Source organism: Phacochoerus africanus, chromosome 11 (genome assembly GCF_016906955.1).
Source record: "Phacochoerus africanus isolate WHEZ1 chromosome 11, ROS_Pafr_v1, whole genome shotgun sequence".
NCBI lineage: Eukaryota > Metazoa > Chordata > Mammalia > Artiodactyla > Suidae > Phacochoerus > Phacochoerus africanus.
In genome coordinates, this window is record NC_062554.1 from 69793765 (window position 1) to 69802794 (window position 9030).

Below are 9030 nucleotides of genomic sequence, written 5' to 3' on the forward strand. Positions count from 1 at the left end.
GCTTGCAGAAAGGCCTTAAATTCAACATAAGTTTAGTGTGTCAAAAGGCCAAGTCAGGGGCCAAGTCATGTGGGGCCTTATAACTTTGGATTTTATTCTAATTGCAATGGGCAGATATTGGAGAATTTTAAGCTAGAAAAGAAAATAATCTGATACATCTTTTCAAAGGATCCCACAAGTTACTCTGTGGAGCATGAACCAAAAGAGTCAAGAGTGGAAGCAGGAAAATCAATTGAGAAGTTTTTACTATAGTCCATACAGAAGATAAAGGTAAGAGTGAAGATGATAAGAGGGTATTGGCAAATACTTAGATCTGGCTAACTGGATTCCTGATGGATTGGATACGAGAAACCAGAAAGAGTGGAATTAAGGTTTACTCTGAGGCTTTTGGCTTCATCATTTATGATGATTCTAATAACTAAGATGGAGATAACCGGGGAAAGATAATGTTAAGGAGCTGGTGGGAAGTGGGGGTCCGTAAATTCCCTATGCTTACATGGATGGGCTCTGCAGGATCCTTGAATGCCCTTAAAGGAAATGAAAATTTTTCTTTACATATTCAAATGGACTTTGGGTTGGGAGCACGCATAAGTTTCATCGAATTTTGAAAAGCATTTAAAAGGTTATCTCTGGAAAGTTAAGTTAGGTACCTTCTAAAATCTTACCCTCTGGATTTTCTTTTTTTCCCTTTTCTCTTGTGTTTATGATTATGTAAAAGCAAAGAAGAGAGAATGAATTGCTATTAAAGAATTTTTAATGTATATAAAGAAAAGGACACATTTTGAGAGTTGGCTCTCTTTTTAATTTTACTTTATTGAGAATATAGTACCTATATAGGGTAGACTTGAAAAGACTTAGAGATTCCCTTTGAACTTCCTTGTTACATTTAAGATCCTTTGGCACTCTTTGGTGAAGGGTATTCAGTAGCCTTTCTAGCCTCTCCCACCAGGCTAAACACATAACTTTTCCTTCTTTGCTATGTCCAAGGGGCATCTTATACCTTGAGATTTTTGAGTTCTCTCATTGATGTACAACTAAGGATATCTCTTGTAATCCTTATATCAGGTACAGTTCAATCAAGGAAACAGAACATTATGAACAGAATGGAATAAGGGATTAATACGGGTTTTAGAACTTACACAGCTGTGAGAGAAGCTAAAGAAATAAAGATCTGAATGTGAATAGTTGGAGGATTAGAGAAAAGCCAATAACAAGGGACAATAAAGGGAGCTGTAGAAGGCTGTTGCTTCTGCATCTGGCAGGGGTCCTGAGGTCATAAGTCAGCAAGTTAGAGAGTTAGGAAGAAGAGTTGGACAGACAGGTAAAGCATGGGTATGTTTTTCTTCTACAAGGACAAACTGGAACCTACATTCCTCACTCATTATGTCAAATCCCAAGGATGCAGGCCACCTGCAGAAAAACTTGATGCTTTTGAACACCTTGGTACACATGTTACCTGCCCAGAAATTGGAAAAGCTGAAGGAGGAAATCTCTTGGGAACAAGAGAAGCTGTGGGCCTGGGTGTTGTTCCATATGAAAAAAAGTGAGCCAGAGTATCAGGAACACTCCCTGATACCACCCCCCCGCCACACACACACACACACACACACACACACACAGTCAGGCATATGTTGAGCAATGCCTGTGGCCCTGCAGTGACCTCCTAAGCATGACTACTGCCTCTCCCTCCTAAATCCCAAGCAAACTTCTCTACTGGCCAGCTCTAAATTTAAACTTCTAAATGAAAGGAAGTTCTGGGAGCCAGAGTTGCTACTAAGATGACATAGTACTAAACTACCACTGTCATGTTCTTCACCAAACGTACCATGAGAAAGAAAGCAGTGATTCACCTTGATCCCAATCATGGCCCTATTTTAAAAAGACATGAAGTAAAGTTGGATGTATTTAAGAATACAAGATGTGATGGGATAAAACAACTCAAAAAACTCAACTTTCTGGTTCCAACAATTCAACAATTCCACCTGAAATTCTCAGACATTATGACAAGCATTAGCACAGCAGTTTTTATAAATCTGAGCTACTGTTGTTAGTGAAACGCAGGCTGGATAGATCATAGCTTTGACTCAGTGGTAATTCCTTTGAACCTATACATATAAAATGGGTCAAGATTAATCAATTGGATATCCGATCTATTCTACTACAGTCTTTTATATATAGCCTCACAGTAATGTTTAAAGTAATTTTTGCTTTGTAACTGCAAAACTTTAATATCTTAGGAGGGTAACACAAAACTGATGTATTTACTAGTTTTTCTTCTCTGTGAACTTAAGTACTTGCTATATATCATAGAGCTCATCTTTTCATAAAGAGTGTTTGTCAGCTAATAAGACACCATTTTCCTTTGATTAAAACAAAGAAACTGCCTTTCATCTATGAGAGAATTTTCTGTCAGAAATCTTACATGGCAGAGTTCCTATAATAGCGTATCGGAAATGAATCCGACTAAGATCCATGAGGATGGGGGTTCAATCCCTGGCCTCACTCAGTGGGTTAAGGATCTGGCATTGCCGTGTGCTGTGGTGTAGGCTGCAGATGTGGCTTGGATCTGGCATTGCTGTGGCTGTGGTATAGGCCAGCAGCTGCAGCTCCAATTTGACCCCTAGCCTGGGAACTTCCATATGCCACAGGTGTGGCCCTAAGGAGAAAAAAAAAAAAAGGAAATCTTAAGCGTCAAGATTGGTAACATTAACATTTTTTTCTAAGTTGACATTTCATGTAAGAGATGATTTCTTTAATGAAGAGATGCAATCATTCCTAACTGTCAGAGAGACAATTTACACAGTAGGTAAAGAAAAGACCAAATTTGAAATGAATGACACACAGAGTATCATTCACAGTCTAAGATCAGCCCTCAGAGGTTTACTGGATTATTATTACTATGTCCTTTACATATCATGAGGGGGAAAAAAGAATAAAAGAGGTAGGAAATATATCCCCCCCCAAATATCTGTTACTATAATAGAAAAGTTGTAAAGAGAAAAAATTCGTATTAACACCCTCTCCAGCTTCCCATAACTAAATTATTAATTAATTAAGAACAGAAAAGAAAAGAGTTTGGATCAGGCAGAGAAGCAAGAAAGAATATAAAACAATGTGTTCATGTTTTAGCCAAATTCAATTCCAGGCTCAATTTCATATTTTCAAAGAGGGAATATCTTAGGACATTTAATGACAAGTTAAAACTGACACAAGATGAAGGAGATGCTTCATATCAAAGTAAGGTGGAAGACCAAAACCAATTTTTAAAGGAAACCCTCACAAAATCCCTGGCCTTTCAGGTCCTCCATCCCAATGGGCAGGAATTAGGGTGTGCCACTCCCTTTCCTCATAATCACGTGGATGTGCAAGGACCTCTGAGAAGCCTGCTGCGAGAACTTATTGTCAAAACTCCACAGTGGTCAGGTATAATAGCTGGAGTCTGACACTTGCCCACAAAAATCAAGGAGCCATGATCTTTCTTGGCTCACTAACTGCTTTGGTGGTAATGAGAGAGAGCTTCTGCTGTTTGGGGACTGGATTGAATTCTCAAATTTGTCCAGGTAAAGTCTACATAAGGGTTTCTCATGGCCTGGAGGTGGGTGATACATGAGGAAGAGCTCATCTTGGATTCAGTCTAATAGTGCTACAGAAAGGGATCATGGACCCCCATCCAAAAGGACAGGATCTAGTGGACCCCTGATTTCTGCAGGCAGCAAGTGCAGAGAGAGTCTGAATCTACCACTCAAATAGAGATCTATCCATTAGGAAACAAAAGGTGAAAGGCCCCAGTGATGGGAACTCTTCTAAGTACCCACAAAAGCACCCATGAGAGCGTCAGTCCTTAATATCTCTCAATCCCAGAATGTAAACTGGTACCACCGCTATAGAAAACAGTATGCAGGTACCTTAGAAAACTAAATACAGTACTACTCTGTGATCCAGCAATCCCACTCCTGGGCATGTATCCAGACAAAACTTTCACTGAAAAAGATACATGCACCTGTATGCTCATTGCAGCACTATTCACAATAGCCAAGACATGGAAACAACTGAAACATCCAATGAGAGATGAATGGATTAGGAAGACGTGGTATATATACAAAATGGAACACTACCCAGCCATGAAAGAGAAAAAAATAATGCCATTTGCAGCAACGTGGATGGACTAGAGAATCTCATACTAAGTGAAATTAAGTCAGGAGGAGAGAGACAAATACCATATGATACCACTTTTTTTTCTTTTTTTTTTAAATTTTTTTTTATTTTTAGGGCCATGCCTATGGCATATGGAGGTTCCCAGGCTAGGGGTCAAATCAGATCTGCAGCTGCTGGCCTATGCCACAGCCATAGAACACAGGATCTGAGCCACATCTGCCACCTACACCACAGCTCACAGCAATGCCGGATCCTTGACCCACTGAGTAAGGCCAGGGATCAAACCCACAACCTCATGGTTACTAGTGGGATTCATTTCCGTTGTGCCACAATGGAAACTCTGTGATATCACTTATATATGGGATTTAATTTATGGCACAAATGAACCTATCTACAGGAAAGAAACAAACTCATGGACATGGAGAACTGACTTATGGTTTCCAAGAGGGAAAGGGAGGGGGTGGGAGGGACTGGGAGTTTGGGGTTAGTAGATGCAAACTGTTGCATTTGGAATAGATAAGCAATGAGATTCTGCTGTATAGCACAGAGAACTATACCTGATCACTTGTGATGGAACATGATGGAGGATAATGTGAAAAAAAGAATGTATATGGATGTAGGGCTGGGTCACTTTGCTATGCAGCAGAAACTGACAGAACATTGTAAATCAAGTATAATAAAAAATTAAAAAATAAAAAAAAATCTAGCCCACCAAAGACAATTTCAAGTAAAAATTATCTTATTTTTTTTTCCTCCCTTTTATGGTCCATCCAAATATGGGAAGATCTGAAGCCAAGGTTAGCAAGCTGGCACCTAAAACTACCCCTAGCTGAGAGAGGGGGAAAGATGTAACTTTAAGTTAAATGCAGTTTCAATTATATACAAGGACTGTTTAATTTCTGAATCCATACAGTGTTTTGGGCCTTAAAATGTCTTTAGGAATGTTTATTATCTAAACATGATTGGAAAATATTAGATCTCTAATTCAATGGTGGGGGGAAGCTTCCATCATCAAAAAAAATTTTTTTAAAGAAATAATGAAAAAAAAAAAAAAAAAGGAGTTCCCGTCGTGGCGCAGTGGTTAACGAATCCGACTAGGAACCATGAGGTTGAGGGTTCAGTCCCTGCCCTTGCTCAGTGGGTTAATGATCCGGCGTTGCCATGAGCTGTGGTGTGGGCTGCAGACGCGGCTCGGATCCCGCGTTGCTGTGGCTCTGGCGTAGGCCGGTGGCTACAGCTCCGATTCAACCCCTAGCCTGGGAACCTCCATATGCCGAGGGAGCGGCCCAAGAAATAGCAACAACAAAGACAAAAGACAAAAAAAAAAAAAAAAGAAATAATGAGAAGTAAAAAAAACATGTTTTATTAGGTCTCATGCTTAGGGCTTGTTTGATGTAAAACAAACAATCATTTGCATATAAACCTTATACTACCTCCATGTTATAATGCTCTCTAGAGTAAACAACTTACTCTTTACTCTCTCTAGACACAGACTTATTTTCTCCTTTATTCAACTACTGCCATCTCCTTTTGAAGCATCAGAAACTATCTTAGCATTCTGTTAGGTCAAAGGTGGGGTGATGCTTAGTATAACTGCAAAACATTATGGGTTTTCCCTTGGCCTATATTTTGGTACATACTGGGTGGGGTTTGAGCTTAATCTTTCTTACTAAGAAGTATGTAAAGGCATTATATAGAATAACAAGTTCTATGGATTATATTATCTTTCATTTTTTCGGTTTTGCTTTTTAAGGCCTCACCTATGGCATATGGAAGTTCCCAGGCTAGGTAGGGGTCAAATCGGAGCTGCAGCTGCTAGCCAACACCACAGCCTCAGCAACACAGGATCCAAGCTACATCTTCGACCCACACCACAGCTCACAGCAATGCCAGATCCTTAACTCCCTGAGGGAGGTCAGGGATCGAACCCCTATCCTCATGGTTACTAGTCAGGTTCATTACCACTGAGCCACAACCAGAATTCCAACCTTTGATACCTTCATTTTTTCTCCTTTGTTAGCATTCAGTTTGGGCAACAAAAATGAGGCAAATATATCACATCTAATTTCCTCTCTAATAGATATTTCCAGGTCAAATAAAATATGGTCTGAGAAAAGGGCCTAGTAAGTGTGACTTAGCGAAATAATTAAAACAGAAATAAAGTTCTAGTGAGCTAAATAGTGAATGGGAGATAAGGAAATATATGTAAGAAATTAATACTAAAATATTTGGGAGCTCTGCAGTAACCAAATGAGAGATTTCATGTTGCTGCAAGAGCTAGACAGAATGAATTAATTTAAAGCCCAAATAGATTACGGATTAAAAAATTTTAAACTATATCTCTTTTAGTGTCTATGACTCTTAAGAAAGGTTCAAAAAACTTTTGAGTTATGTTCTATAAAACTCTTGAACAAATGAGTCCTCAGTAAACTTCATTTCTGCTCACACAACCATGTCTTCCAATAAGTTATGTGTTCTGTACCATCTCAAAGCAAACTTTCCACCATGTGTCCAAGTAGGCTATATCCTGGGTGCAATGTGTGCAAAAGCTGTTTCATTCCAAAGCTATAGCATACCATGTAAGGAGTGACAGTCTAACATACATGCCTAGGATGACAATTTGTATATACTTACAATAACTTTTTTCAGAAGAGAATATTCTAGATGATTAGTTTATGGTATGGTAGTAATAAAGACTTAAAATAATCCAGGAATATGTTAATATAAACATTAATTTCCTTATTTTGAATTACTATTCAAATTATTGAAGAATTCTATTTTTTTAGTAAGTACTTACTGTATAAGAAATATCAGTAATAAGCAACAAAGAAAATGGTTAAGATAAATGAGAATTCTGAAAACCCTACCAGCTTTCCTGCTGCATGAGTACTCTTGTTTTGGATAACCAGGAAGCATCATTACCAAAGGCCCTTCTGATAATTCTGCTGCCATTCTTATACCTGTAGATGATTAAAAGAAAGTAAAAAGAGAGAGCAGTCAATGACTCATAGTATAGTAGAAGCTCTCAACATTTTTATTCCTCTAGTACAAATGGTTAACAATGAGGTGATCTTAAAAACATGATTCAACTAATTCTTAGTATTTCTTTCTACATATTTCTAAGAAAATAACCTTTCAATAATATTCTTCAAATTAAAAACAGGGAGTATTAAGGACAAAGAAAAATCATGTTCAATAGAAATGTTTTTTTTCTACTATTAATTTGTTTCAGAAGTATTAAAATTTGCTTCTTTCATTAACACAACAACTTGGCTTAATTACTTTTCCTTATTTATTCTGGTAACCATGGCAGTGTTCTAATACATAGCTGAGTGTGTGGGACAAATTAGGAATCTGGTAATTGTTATATGAATGAAGAAATGAAGAAATCATAAACCCTTAGGGAGAAAGGCAATACGTTAATTTTTTTTCTTTACATAGGTCTTATTTCAGGACAATAATTACATAATCTAAGGCCTTTACTTTGACCATGCCACATTTTAATTTAGAGAGATAAAGAGCTTAGATGGTATATAGCTCTGATTTGTTCAATCCATTTACCTTTACGATTTTGGAGAACTTAATTTTATCATAGAGTATAAGATCCCAATTTATAGTGGTTCTCAGAGTAACAATATTTTGAAAAGTATGAAACCAAAAGAATATTTGATGTTACCTTTGGAGATTATAATGCTAATGAGTGAAAATAACTCTGTGCCCCACTTCAGGTAATTTGTCTGTCATAGGAATTAGCAATCTAACTATTATCTTTCCTAAAAAATAATTAAAAAATAATCAAAGAATATATACTGAGTCCAAGGAACTGTTAGGAAATATAAAAAAGGGTAAGATGTAGACATCTAAATAATTGGAGACGGCAATGTATCCAGCTTATAAATTATTTTTGCAAGATCAAGGTGGCAATAAGATGTAAAGATGGAACCTCCAAGAAAGCAACTTTATAAATGTTCCCACCTGAAACGTGGATAAAGCAGTTATGCAGAGACCAGACCATGAAGGGGATCTTGAATTCAGTAATACAGTCAAATTTCTATGTTTAGGGGGCAAAAGAACACCTCTGGAGATTATACAGATAAAGGACTACAGTGATCAAGAGCCTTGGGTTATACTATTTTCTTTGTATACGAAAACCGGTGAAGACTGATAAATAGGGTCTGGATAATACTCTGCGTCAGTTCACCTCATGTTCATTTTAGCTGCATATTTAAAGGACAGTTTACAGTTTTTTCTTTTCTTTTCTTTCCTTTATTTATTTATTTATTTTTTTACTATCTGGTAACCAGAGCTATAATAAATATTTCAGGCTATGATGATATTTTGCTCAAGGAAAATATGTTTTCTCTTTTGTTTATTGTACATAATGTTCCTGAGTATTTTGAGATGTTATTATATCACTTTCTCATTTATATTATTTGCTGCTATCATTTTCCCATGTAAATGTTATGAGAAAGAAAACAACTTGGGCTTGTGTTCACAAATAAGAAATAAACCCTAGAAATTAAATAAAAAGATTGGGCTCAACATAATTCTGACATGATGAGACCTAATAAAGGTCATAATCCAAATGGCAGCAAATGTCATCAAGTTTAAACTAAATGCTTACATAATAACCTAATTTCTTGATTAATTAATCATTACAGGTTAAATGACAACTATAGCCTTATTGATAGGTGGGGCAGAGGGAGGTTCAGTAGCAAGAAAGGAAGACAGAGAGGGATAGAGTTTTTACATCCTATACTTGCAATCACTGTTCTAAGTGACAAGTAGACACGTGAGAAGGATTCTAGCTCGGTTTCGAGTTTAAGACTGTAAGGCTGGAAGGGCTGTATACTTCTGTCACCCAGTGAGGGCGGG